The sequence below is a fragment of the Chenopodium album genome, chromosome 1, assembly GCF_948465745.1.
Source record: "Chenopodium album chromosome 1, dcCheAlbu1.1, whole genome shotgun sequence".
NCBI classification, from domain to species: domain Eukaryota; kingdom Viridiplantae; phylum Streptophyta; class Magnoliopsida; order Caryophyllales; family Amaranthaceae; genus Chenopodium; species Chenopodium album.
Genome location: NC_137834.1, coordinates 28955783 through 28970328, shown reverse-complemented (window position 1 = coordinate 28970328; position 14546 = coordinate 28955783).

The following is a 14546-nucleotide window of genomic DNA, read 5'->3' as shown; positions in this document are numbered from 1 at the left end:
TTCACAAAAACACCATTACCACTATACCTTCATGAGTCATCTTTTCTCTGTTTCATATACTCAGAAATAACAAGTGTAAGTATGCATGCTACTTCTCTTCCGGGTTATTGCAACGACGACAATATTTGACAGTAAAAGAGTGGCTCTAAGCAAAGATACCTTTGCCATTACCACTCATTTGATATGTCAAATCTCTACAGAAAAAGAAAATGGTAAGCTATGGTTGTAATTTAGCAACGAGAATCAGAAAATGGTGTGATATGACAATACGTTGTATCACTGAGCCGTGTTTCTTCCCAAACGGTAAGGTGATATGACTATCCACAATCAATGGCAAACAACTTTTTTCCTTGTTATTTTCTGATAAGTGGGTTGTGTAATAGTCGTATTTTGCTATGGTAAGTTTAATATACGAAGAGTAAGTACACTCTTCAAAGGAAAGTAGTACCAATTAATCATTGTATTCAAATTATATTAGTACTTTTAATTATTTTTATTCATTAATAATATTGTATTTTGTTCGGTCAATAGTAATTAAGTTTTACATAAAGTAGTAGGCTATTCTATTTGTCCTCTACCTCATTAAGACGATTTTTGGTTATAATTTCTACCTAACTCTTATATTCGTACGTATTTATTCCGTATAACAGTATATTCTCTGTATTTTGTATTTTAGCTCCCATTTGCTCCCATATATATATACCACCCCACTCTTCACGAAAGGGAAAAAAAATATCGAAGAGAATAGTTAAGAAAGGAGCTATAAAAAAAAAAAAAAACTCATAAAAGAAGTCTAAATTATTTCAGCACTATAATTAGATAAAAAAAAAAAAAAAAAAAAGGTAATCAAAATTTTTATTTTCAGTAAAAAAAAAAAAAAAAAAAAAAAAAAAAAAAAAAAGAATATAAAAAAAATTGTAGAAGGACTTGGCCTAAAAAAATTAAATCGATCATTTTGACACTACCTTGACTAATTCCTCAAGATAGCTACTCAAAGCCAAAGGTAATATCTTCTTTCTTTTTATTTGTGATTTCATATTATTTTTTACATACATTTACTAACTTTTCTACTTTTGTGTGTTCCATAACCTCCTAGGGCACTATACGTGTCGGTTTCCTAATTTGGAAACTGATAGGACCGTAAAAGTATATTATTTTTATATATTAAACTCTTGATTTTATATTGGCATTTGATAATTTAAGAGTATAATAAGTAATTTTCTATCCTATACATGAGTTACTACTATTTTATTTATTTGTTTGCAGGAAAGAAAATATCGGCATCAAATTGCATTCGCAAAATTTACAAGCCAGCTGACTCTCAAATATTTCAAGCCCAATATTGTTTTATTGTGTAGGCTTTTACATTTGGGCCTTGAATGAAAATATCTTCCTACTTAGCTGAGTGAAGAAAAGAGGCAGCTCAAGAACATTTCTCCTTGCAGTAAAGCATAGAGTTTTTCACCGACTTTCACGGAGAACAAACCGTCAAACAAGATGATAAAGATGAAATTGGATAATTATTGGAGCGAAATACTCGGAGCAACGGAGATGAATCAAAGGCTAGTTCCTTATCTTTCTGTTAGGGAAGTTTTTGAGTGTTATCAGATCCGTAATTTTGGGGAGCAAAAAATTGAGGGAATATAATCTGAATTTCGGCGGAGAGTTGCGACATCCAACAGTGAACAGAGGTGGTAGACGAGTGAACAGAGGTGGCTTGGTTCTGTGCATGGTTACTCTGATCATCTACTGGAAGCTTTTGGTATTTTATATATTTTGTTTACATTCAATTGTCAGCTACTTGTTTTTACTTTGGATTAGCAGTAGAAGTTTTGTTTAGAAAATGGAAATAATAAAGTTAGTGTTTCCTTAATTTGTTCTTGAATGCGTCAGTTACTCCTAGGAATTATACTTTGATTGCTTAATATAATTTCTAGTATCTATTTCTATTTTGCTTTGTTAACTAGTTTGACTATGAATTCTATATGTTCTAGTATGATAACCTCAATATTTGTTATGTTAGGCTAAATTATTAGGGGGGTAGGGAGATCAATTATGCATTGGATTATTGGATTGTGAGAATTGATATGTTGTAGTCCTTGGGTATTATGTTTATATTCTTAATTGGTTTGATAATCCGCTTGAATTACGAACTAGTTGATTATGTTTGAGACCGGCCATCTTTAGTATAATTTGTTAGTTTGACGACTAGAATTTTAGCTTGTGATCCGTAATTGTTCTAGCTAATACCATTAGTAGTGATTAGGTGTGTGATTGGTGACTAAAACTTGTCTCACACCTAAGATTATCAACCCTTTGAGTTGCACAAGTCCGAGCTTGTGAGACTCGTGGCTTAAGTTAACTACTTCCTTGTTATTAATGCGGCTAATTAATCGAGTCTAGAGAGCTTGTTCTAGATTATTAGTTAGTTAGACAATATTCCGAGAGCTTGTTTGGTATATATGCAATTAAGGGAAGTTTTGAATGCTTGTTTGTGTTCCTTGGTTAACATTAAGATATAAATGTAATTCGTATAATTCGATGAGCAATAATTGATACTCCAATGCTATAATACATCTCCCGATTCCCTATTTCATTATTTTTGATTTTATCGTATTTTAATTTTTATTAGTTTACTTCTCCGTGCTTTATTTGTTATCTAGTCAGTAGTTTATTTATTAGATCATATCATTGTTTCTTCAAAACAGGGGTTTCTAACTTACACAAGTAATAATTTGATAATCCAATTCTCTGTGGGATCGACCCTAGCTTACCCTACTACATTTTAGGAGGTTTTAGTTAGGTTTATATTTGGTAGACGCGCGATAGTCGTATCAGAAACCAAGTAGAATTTGACCGACCGCGAGCGAGTTTGAGAGTGAGTATACATGGTTTGTTTGATTTTTTTTCTTGTATGTATCATCCTTATGTAGAGTATGAAACGGAAGCAATGATAATTGTACAAAATGCATAAGGAAGCTCCAAAGAATGAATGATGGAATTCTAGCAAGATAGCATTTTCGACTACTTTTTTTTTATTATGTAAAAAATTGTTTTTCATTATAAAATTAAAAAATAAATTTTTTACAGTAAGTTTATGTATTTAGGAGTGTATGAGACTTGGAATTTTATAAAAATAAATTTTAACCAACTCACAAAAAATTAGACATTAAGACAAAGTAACACCACAAATTCCTTACTACAGGTCTGTCCATTTTCCAATTTCGACCAATTTTATTTTTTAATAATAAAATTTGAATTAAATAACTAGAAAGTAGATTCCTTAAGCTTTGTAAATTGGGGTCACACGTTCTCATAGGATGAATATTCTATTTTTTATGATTTTTACAAATCTAGATATTAAAATGTCAAACTGATTTGAGGCTGTTTTTCCCAACCAAGAATACTTTTTTATTTGACATATCAAATAACTTCTAAAAAGGGAGAATTTTCTACAGATCATCTAAATGTTTGTTCTTAACATACCATTAAAAGGACCATGCCAATTCCAAAGTACTTTGACCATTATCACCCAATTCCCCATGAACGTCCCAAACTGGAGTGTTTTTAAAGAAAATTCATTATCTTTCATTTCAACAGTTAGATGAATCCCAATTTTTGATATGTTATATAAGACTTGTAGACATTTCCAAAGACCTATCATATGCTCAAATCCGACTGTTAGAACATGAGTTATGGTGTCCGAAATATTAGAGACACTTTAAACCCTTAAGCTTTTTAAGGAAAAATGGAATGAACATTATTATATAATTTGTGTCACCCTATCATGTATACCTCTGTTTTTTTTTTTTTAAGTCATTTGAAGAATTTATAAATTACTCATGCCTCAAGTTGATATTAATCCAAAAAAGAGACACATTTGTATCACTTTAAGACTAACACTTTTTTTTTATTTAAAAAAAAAGTCTTCTTCATTCTATGGCTATATGAAAGGAGCATTATAAATAATTCATTTAGTTTGGAATAGAATGTCTTATAATTTTTAAATAAATCTTGTTTAAGTTTTAATTCCATCATCGTTCGGAAGAGCAAAATTTCCTTATGCATTTCTTAATAAAGAGACAACTAACTTTTAATTAAGCAAAATATGGCCTTGCATGCTTGTATTATTTCATTAATAAAATAAATCTTTCGAGTTATGGTTTATGGCTTATATTTAAATAAGAGGGTAAAGTTGAATATTCAATCATGATAGGTTATAAGATGATCTATTTGCCGCAGAGAATTATACTTTAAAGTTTTATTATCTCTGATAGATCGCTTACTTAATCTAACATGATTAAGGTTTTCAACATATACTACCTATCATTTAGATTTAAGCCATATAGAATGTCCATTCTGCGTAAGTCAATTTCATACAATCTAAACACATTTCCTTCATATTCTTCTCAAATTCATACCAAATAAAATTCCTTTTTAGCACACTCAAATAAGCCCACACAATCTCTTTTTGGAAGTTGGTCAACCCTAAATAAAGTCGTTAATTGAAACGCATTTTACAAACAAAATCATTCTCCTCAAAGAAACTCCTATGGTGTCGCTGATTCTAGTGACTTCCTCAACCTTGATAATTTGACCTCCACCTTGAAAGCAAGATTGCTCAACCTCATTCAAATGACCCTATATGGATCGACCACCTCTCCTAAAAAAAATAATATAAACTTTCTTGAAACCTCGTATGAAATTTCGACAATGTATAAATGGACGTTCGTAAGAACTACGTAGGGTTTTGATCCGGGAGTGGATTCAAATCCCACAATGAACGGTACGTAGTGAAACTTTAATGCTCAAACCCACCATATATCGTAAGGTTTAATTCACTTTTATTTTACATTTGAGTGTGATTGACAATGTGGAAATTTTCATGTTTTTATGCATTAGTTTAAGGAAAAGTATGTGAATAATCATAACCAATTAACAATGTATTAGTAAGAGCCTGTTCGTTAGAACAGAGGAAGAGACGAGTTCCAAACGTTCGATCTTCCTAACTTATACCCCGTACCTAGATTTTTGATTTTCCTAAGACCATACTTATATAGTGCCTCGTCTAATGTAGTCAATGTCGTTTTCTATTTGAAAACGATCATAAACAAAAAGACCGTCTCTATTCGGGCAAAAATAGAGTGGCGACTCTAATTTTTATTTTTTTTAGTCAAATTATCGACTTACGTGGGATTTTGACTTCTAATTTTAATTAGTCAAAAAATGGGTACCACAGCTAAATTAAATTAAAATTGCAAACTAATAATAAATCTACAAGTGGCATTACCATGTGAAATGGGTTGGTGAGGACCACATGGAGAGTAGGGGACCATACTTGCTCCCCACTCAATACTCTTCTTGTGCCACATGTCCTTACCCACTTGCTCCCATATTCCTCAAGCTTCCCCATAGTGACCGGCCCTATGGCCCAGCCCGAGCCCAACCTCGCACCAAGATGCGGGCTGCTGCTGTGCGTGGCTGCTAGTGCGTGCGATGCTAGCACGCCTAGCTTGCGGCAGCTAGCTGCTGCACGCACCACGTGCACGCGGCTGCTAGCTGCTGCTGTGCGTGGCTGCTAGCACGGTGCGCTAACACGCACCTAGCCAGCCATGCTAGGCTCGGCTTGGTGCGCTTGCTAGCCACCTATGCTTGGACATTTTTTCCCCTAGCATTCGGATGCTCGGGGCATTCCGATGCTAGGGATATTTTGGGAATATGGTCGATTTATTATTATTTTGCGCGTCTCGTCTTTTATTATATTTTACTCGACTTCCGACGATCGGTTTCGACGCTCCAAGCTCGAATTACCGACGTCTAAATATTTAACACTCGGGCGACGAATTAATTTCTTCCGAATTAATTCGTCGAGTCGGTTTGTATATTTTACTTGGGTGTGACCCGAAGGGTTCAGTCAAGATTAAGCTGTAATATTAATTATATTAATATTACTGATCGAAAGCGGCCTCCACCCAGGCATTCCGATCACTTGACCTTACTGAATATATTAGCTTTCTAATAATTCTGAACCCGCTATCAGAATAATACACTTGTTCGAAGGACACCATTCCTTTCAAATCAACGTAACGGAAATTACTATTTGGAATAGTGTCAAATAGTATTTTGAATAGTGAAATGCAATATATGACGCGTATGAAATCCAGCTGTCCTAATTAGCGTTAGATAAATATTGATACAATTTATCCAAATTGAAATTTATTGAATACAATATTAACCGCGGGGGATAAAAAAAAGGTAACATTAATTCACTATTGACAATTGTTTATCAAAATTGACGAAAGAACACACAAACTAGTTTGAATAAGCAAAACAAACTGATTGGAAAAGAAAAAGAAAAAAAAAAGGAAAAAAAAAAACAATCCAAGGGGATACGATCCTAAAACTAGCTTCACAATAGTGGAATGTAACTGATTGTTAAAACCACTACTTTTGCTCCATATTCATTCCCATTCCACGAATTGATACAGGCTTCTTGCATTCCTTATCTCAACTCACATTATTACTGCAGTCCTTTGCATTCCTATCCTCGCTATACGTATGATCCATGTCACTCCATGAGTTCATATGCTTTACAGTTCATATTATACTCCAACAACTAACAATAATATATTTTGCTTCCTTATATATTTCGGTCATTATCCACATATACGTTTCCCATCAATAAATGATTATTGATTCAACGGATCCGAATTGATACTTATCGGATCCAATATGAAGTGTGTGACAGAAAGACAAAGATATTTTACTAAGTGTACATAAAAAGAGATCCCTTTAGCACTACAACATGTAGTACTCATTTAGGTGTGGGAATGTTTGTCATTTCCCTATATGGGTTGGGCATGAGTCTTTAGAGTGTGGACTTTATAGGTAAACTGGTCATATAATAGGGTATTGCACAAATCGCAAAAATCACTAGGTAAAATAAAGAAAAAAAATAAAAAAATACTCTAACAATCTAAATGAACATACGAATATACTTATTTTACTCTAAAGGAGTAAACAATGCTTGTTTATAAAGAAAATGACATACTCCCCTGTCAAGACAAAAAAATATTGTACTTTATACTATACAATTATTATACATATATGTATAAAAATACGGTCTAAAATACCTACTTTTTACTATAAAAAGAAATTACCCTTATCCAAAACCTTCACTCACCACTTAATTCTTATCTTCTTCCATCTTCCTCCTTACCCGAAAAAACCAAACAAAAATCACCATTAAACTCGGCCACCATGTTTCAAGAAAACCAGGAAGATTAGTCTGTCTTCACCTTTGAGGAAGACATGAAGATGATAAGGGTGTACTTCATGTACATTGTGGGGCTAGTGGTCCTCTTAATGGTTGTATTAATTTACTTGTTAATCCACAAGTAAAGCCCGAAAATTATTTTGGTGGAGCAGGGTAAAAATACATGTAGTGTTAGCTTTACTTCAATATTTTGTAATTTAGTAGTTTAGAAGTACAAATTGTAACATGTATTTTGGAAATTATAAATAAAAATCATTATTATTACTTGTTTTCTTCATTTTAAATAATAAAACAAACGTCATTAAGTTTATAAAAATATTTAGCAAAATAATAATAATTATTTGCAAAAAACGATAACTATAAAAAATAATTAATAGTGACAATTACAAAAGTAGGATCAAAATTTGGTATCTACAGAGTGAAATTGTAAGTGATGGTGATTTTGTAAGACATCAATTTGATTGTTTGGTGAATTTTTATGGAGTTGAGTTGTGTTGGAGATGTTTTGGTCATAATTTTTAACCTTGGTTTTGCTAGAATTTGGCTCCCTTTAAGCATGGCTTACTCTCTATTTTCCCAAATTTATCCTACATTTCACCCTAGCCTTACATTACAAGCTTTAAAGACCTTCCGACTTTTGTGCATAGAATTGTGTGGATGTGAAAGTGTTGTTATCAATGCGAAGGATGACTTGATGTATTCCGAGTCGACTATCTAGGTTGAGTGCTTATCTCTTTAAACACACGAGTGTTGTAAGTTTGGGAGGGCATTGTTCACAATAAAGGGGTGGTTGGAGAGCAATCGGGCACATTCTTTACTCGACACATAAATGAGAGTCGAGTGTGTGAGCACTAGTCTTGAATTCTATATGCTCTTGTGGTTTGCTCTACTTGACAATTGTTAGGGAAGACATGAAGTCGGATGGATTTGAGTGATTGATTATGATACTTGTTTGTTGGATTTGCCATGAGTTATGTTATGGACTTTAGATGTGACTCAGGGTGAAGTTATGATTTGTTTTGATTCATTGCCTTGCTTAGGGACAAGCAAGGGTTTGGCTTGGGGGAGTTTGATATTCATGTTTTATATGTTATTTTATCCCCCAACCCAAGGTCATTTACATGCATATTTAAGCTCTTTGGAGCTATTTTTGGTACTAATGTGTGTTTTCTAGTGTTTTGTAGAGTTGGCATTTGTTTTGTAGGATTTCCCCGAATTTGTCGGAATTTTCTATGGTTTTCCGGCCACTACGAGATATTGGAGCTTGAAGCACATCATGACCATTGATCATAGCCCAAGATCGATCATATCGGTGATTAAGGGCTCGATTCGTGGAATCGGTCCGAGCAATGGACCAAGAAGAGAAGTGTTGGGCCTTGATTTTGGAGCCCAAATAATTGATGAAGTGAAGCTCAAGCCACGACCAAGGCAAGCCGAGCCCGATCGGACAACCATTAGCTCGATCGGGCGGCTTCCCAGAAGCAGAAGTGAAGAAAAAAGGCGGGCCTGATCGGGCGGACCTTAGCCCGATCGGGCGCGCATATTTGTAGGCGGTTTAGGAGTTTCGTTTTGGCTAATCTTCGAGTTTAATTTTTAATACTTTTTTGTAATCTTTCTTAGTTACGTTTTTCATTATTATTTCTCTCATACTCAAATCTAGAGAGCTTTTTAGTTGGTTTTTGTTCTTTAACTCAAGATTCTACCTTTTGAGGGAAATTCCAATTTTCCTTTTTTCGATATTCTTTCTTCTCTCTTTATTTTTTATTTTCTTTCTTTAATTTTAATCATGTCTTCTTTTATTGCTTTGTTTAATTTAGATTTAATTATGTGTGAGTAGTTTAATTCTAGGGTTTTGGGGGATCCATAATTAGTATGAAGGGATGATTTGTTATTGTTGATTAATAATATTGCATGATAATTTCTTATTGCATTGTTTTAATTCTTTACAATTAGATTATGAATCGAGCAGATGTGATTTGATTGTAAAAGTATAGCAATATTGAATTGATGAATCGAGCAGATGTTAATTTGATATTAAAGGCTATTTTCAATAGGAACTTAGAGCTAGTAAATTGCGAGAGCCTGTTAGATCTATGTTGATTAATAAATTGCGAGAGCCTGTTAATCACGTTATATGTGCAATGTTAATTATTGATTGTTATGTTTTATCTCGGATTATTAATTATTGGTGAACCCGTGACCCTAGGCTTTCTTATTATTGATTTCTCCCTATTCTTAATCTTCGTAGTTTAATTCCCTTTTAATCTTCGTAGTTTAATTCCCTTTTAATAAAAACAATTTTGGTTACTCGATAGTGTAATACCCCGTATTTTTAATGTATTTTATAAATTATTTATTTATTTTTAAAATATATTTTTGGGTTAATTATTTTAATTAGAGGATTAAATAATACAAGGTTTAATTTTTGGGTCAACAATAATTAATCCGAATGTAACCTATCCCCATTGTGAACCCAATCATCTTATTTTCTTTTACATATGGGCCAACAATTTTATCCATAAAGTCTATTATTTTTATAAAGCTCAAACCTACCCTAACTTACACTACACTATAAATACTCCATTTATCCCCAAAATATTCCCTCACATAAGTCAACAAAGTCAAAAGGGTTAGTTTTCTCCTTTATTTTTTTTTCCTTTTTCTTTCTTTTTCTTTTCTCCTTTTTCTTATTTCCCTACTTTTCCTTTTCCCTTTCTTGTTTATGTGAAGAACAAAGCCAAATTGGCTGCTTGGTTGCCACCGGCTGCTACCACGACCCACATGCACCGGCCGGCCACCTCCTCGCCGGCGGCTTGCTGGTGGTCGCCTAGACCACCACCATCGTACCGCCCTTCTTCCTCTCTTCTCTCTCCTCTTTGTTTTCTTGCTTTGTTATTAAGTTTGATCTTGGTTTTTATTGTTCAAGATTGGTTTAATTAGTATCAAAACCTTAATGTAAAGGTTTTAATTTATATTTTCAGATTATAAAGAGGTTTAATTTTGGATTTTTGTAAAGTATTAAAAGTTAGGGTTTTAATTTATTCAAGACTTGATTTTTAGGGTTCTTGTTTAAATTAATTTAGGGATTTTATAAATCAATGTTTTTACGGATAATCTAAGTATAAAGATGTATTTTGATGAAGTTTTTAAAGGATTATTGATTAGTTTAAAATGCTGGAATTTTTTTTTTTTTTTAGGGAAAGCCGAGCTAATGCATTAATCAGAGGACAAAATGTCCGAGAGTACATACGGGGAGATCATTCAATGCTGGAATTTTATTTATCGTAGTATAATTGTGGTTTTATGAAAAGGGTTTAATTACCCATTAAAGAACATTAAAGAAGAGTTTAATTAGGGGTTTTAAAATAATTTTCAGATTATTTTAAGTAGTCTAAAGTTAATTTACGTTGCTGGAAATTGTGTATACAAAGAGAAGTAATATAGTGTTATTGTCTCTTTATGTAGGAGACTTGATTCGGGAATTGTTGTAGTGTAATCGGCTACTTAAGGGCTTAATTAAGGTACGTTCGCGTATTTGGCATATTTATGGGTGATGTAGTAGCATGCTAGGTTTGGTTAATTGAATTACAAGTAGTATCACGCTAAGTTTTATGTTTGGAATTGTGGATTATTAATGTTGGTGATTGAATTATGAAGCATGATTTATTTGTGATGATTTATGGATTGGAAATTATATTTTAGCATGTTTTATATGAATCACACTTTTATTTATGGCATGTTAGAATGCATGTTTAATTAAACTAAATGTTTAATTTGGTTTAGAATATTGAAAAGAAATTTTATTATGGTTCATATAATTTTTATTGATGCTTTAAGCATGAGGAAAGAGCTATTTAAGTGTCTTTGTACACGAGGGTTAAATTATATTTTGGTGTCTTCGTGCACTTAAGGTGTTTTTAACACCGAGGGATAGGATTTGTGGCGCTTTATGCGTTTAAGGTGTCTTTGACACCGATGTAGATTTAAAAAGGGTTCAACATTAAATATTATGTGGTCACTAATTATTCAAGAATTAAATTGGTATATTTGATTGATTGAATAATTAATGTTGATTGAATGATTATGGTTTGAGAGTCATCACCAAGTTTAATAATATGTAAATAACATAAAGTGAAAGAGATTACGCACCAAAACTCTTGGAACGTATATACCTTGAGTATGGACATATGGGGGGAGTTATGGGGTTTTATATTTAACCATAACTTCTACTGGAGTACAGGACGCTGTACATTCCTTTTATTATTATTATGCGCAGGAATTTCGCCACTTACGAGTGGTTATTGATGCTGGCACAGTTAGCTCCCGTGTCAGTAACCCCATTATTGGGAGAGGTTAGGTGGGAAACCCGTTCGATGTGTAATCAATACTAAATAAATTATTTAGTTGTCTAGTTGAGAAAGTTTTTGTTGATTGTTGTGTGCTTGTAAACGGGTGCATTGAGATAAGTGTTTGTTGATAGGTGAAAGCGTGTTAGTGTGTTTAAATACGCTTATGTACTCAGCTTTGCTGATTGTGTGTTTGTGTCTTCATTGGCCTTGTCTTTACCTTGGCCGTATGATGACCCATTTTTAATGGAGAGTAGTGGAAACAAGTAAAGAGAAGCTTTTCAGGTGATTGAGGCATATTCATGACGGGGCATGAGTGAAGAGCAAATCATGCTAGTTTCTATATATAAGTTTATGATGTGTTAAATGCTTTAATTATTTATGATATTATTATTCATGAGACTAACGCAAAGTTTTGAAGTTGGATTGGTTTTAATAAGGGCCTACAGTGGTTCCAAATTGTAGGTTGATTTTATTTTACTTCGTTTGACTTTGGTATTAACTTTACTTTCGTTTGGTTGACTTTTTAAGTTGACTTGTTTTGAATGGTTTTGATTAGTCTTCCGCCGTGTGTCTTTGATAATTGTCTTAGCCGTTTTCACGGTGGCGGTAATGTATTAGATTTTCCTATTATGAGTTTTAAAAAGAGCAAAACAGGTATTTCAAAGGAAAGGAATTTCTAGGGTGTTACAGATAGTTTAGATTTTAATAACCAATTAGGAATAGAAAGACTTGTTTCCCTGTGGATTCGACCCTACTTCCCTATCTACATTAGTTAGAGGACTTAGGTAATACTTTTGATTAGGTGATATGACTTTAGCCTGTCATAGGGCTCAAAGTAGAGGGCAAAATCTACTAGTGGGCTCATGTTCACTTGGATGTGTTGCATTAGATTTCCTTTATTCCTTGTCCTCCTCAAACTTTTAGCCTTTAATCAAAATTTTCTTACCAAATCATTGGAATCACGGAGTACGAAGTGTCCATAGGCACAAGGCAAGACTTTGGCTAAAGAGAAGCGTTACGTTCTTTGAGGAATTAAATCAATCATATTCGCATGCTTTAAATATTTAAAAATTGATTTTGATGTTGTTTAATCACATCCTAAATTAGATTTATCAATTAATTCATTTCAAACTAATCAGTTAGATCACCTAAAAAAGGCTAAACGTCTATGAGCAACTTAGGTCGCGTTTGGCAGTGACCACTGTAGTCACGCACGAATTTCGGTTATAACCAGTTTTAATTGTTTTTCGCATGCTTGTATTAATTAAATTAGAATAAAGACTTGATTACTTTCATGGTTTCTTCTTGAATAAATTTAATCCAATAGTAATTAGGTCTCGCACTGTATATGCATTTGCCTAGTGATAAAATTGTGAACGAGAAGAGCTAGTAGAGGACGTTTTAGGACCGAATCGACCACTTCGTATGATTGGCTTTTTCGTATGTACCCTGGTTACCGAGTCCATATTAGAACTTATGATGGGCGGGATTAGAGGGAAAACCCATGCATCATATATAAACCCTTGTGCATACCATGGAGGGAGGTACGAATGAGATTTATGAGTTTGTCTTTAGATCCTTAGGCGGCTCTTTACGTTGTACTATTAAATATATAATTGTTTCCTCTTTATCTAGTCTCCCAAATTGTGAGGAATTCTAATCCTCGATTCAAGCCTCCAACTTCAAAAGGCTCGGGCACGAGGAGAAGATACCCTACCGCAGGGCAACGTACATATAAAGGATGAGAAAGTTAAGCATACAACACATAAATGCTTAAACTCATTATAGACCTTATATATCGCGCGAGGCCAACGCATATGCTTATAACCCCAATTGGAGGTAACAATATAATGTTACTAAATGATTTAATTTTGTGTTATTAGGAGATATAACCAGGGCCATGATCTCCACCATGGTTTGCGAAAGTAGTGTTAGTTTCCTTTCTCTTCATTTTGTTTTCTCTTATGTGTATTCTTTTGAACTCTACATTGTTATTGAGCTAGTAACAAAGATTAAAGGCCTGATATGTTCAGCTTAATTTCAGTTCAGTTCCTAATTTTCATCTCTCATAAACAATTTATTTCAGCTCTATTCATTTCAGTTCAGTTTAGCCCCAATTAGTTCAATTTAATTCAGTTCAGTGTAGTTTAGTTGTTTTCAGTAAATCGGAATAGGCCCTAATTGATGCCATTGTACAAAAGCAAGCATAAATTTCTCAGAAGAGTGCACTTTGTTTTCTGCAGATGTGCAAATTCAATCCATATGTCCCTTGTAACTTTGTAAGACATTTCTGCAGGTTATTCCTTATATATACTAGTTAATGTAAGATATACCCTCGAGTAAGAGGTTATTACATGTCAAGAGAGGAATACTGAGGATTACTACATTAATAAGTAGCCGTAGTTATTTTAAGTTTCACGCATTAAAAGACCCTTTGTTTTTTTTATTTTATTATTATTATTATTATTATTATTATTATTTTTTTTTTTTTTTTTTATTTTATTTTTTTTTTTTTTAAAAATAAAATATAGTAGTTGTCTACCATAAATTCTAATATCTTGCAAAGTTTTTGAGTTCATCTGATTATGCATAATTGCTTATGGATGGATGATTCCAATGATAAAAACTGTGAGGATTAGAGGTAATGCTAGTTAGATTTGGCTGTTAAGAATGGATTAAATATGTCCATGTTATTCTCCTCTCTTAAATCACTTAATTAATCATGTTCATGTGATTGAATCCACGGTTGTTTGGTCCTCAATGGAAGATGCTGTTTTTTTCCCAAGATGCTGTATTGCTCCATTTGCAACCAAGCATTGCTGATTTAGAAAATCATAAATCTTCAAAGGAATTGATATCATGCGAAGATGGTGCTACAATTTGAAGAAATTCAACTTCATTGCTTTTGATCGAATCAAGCT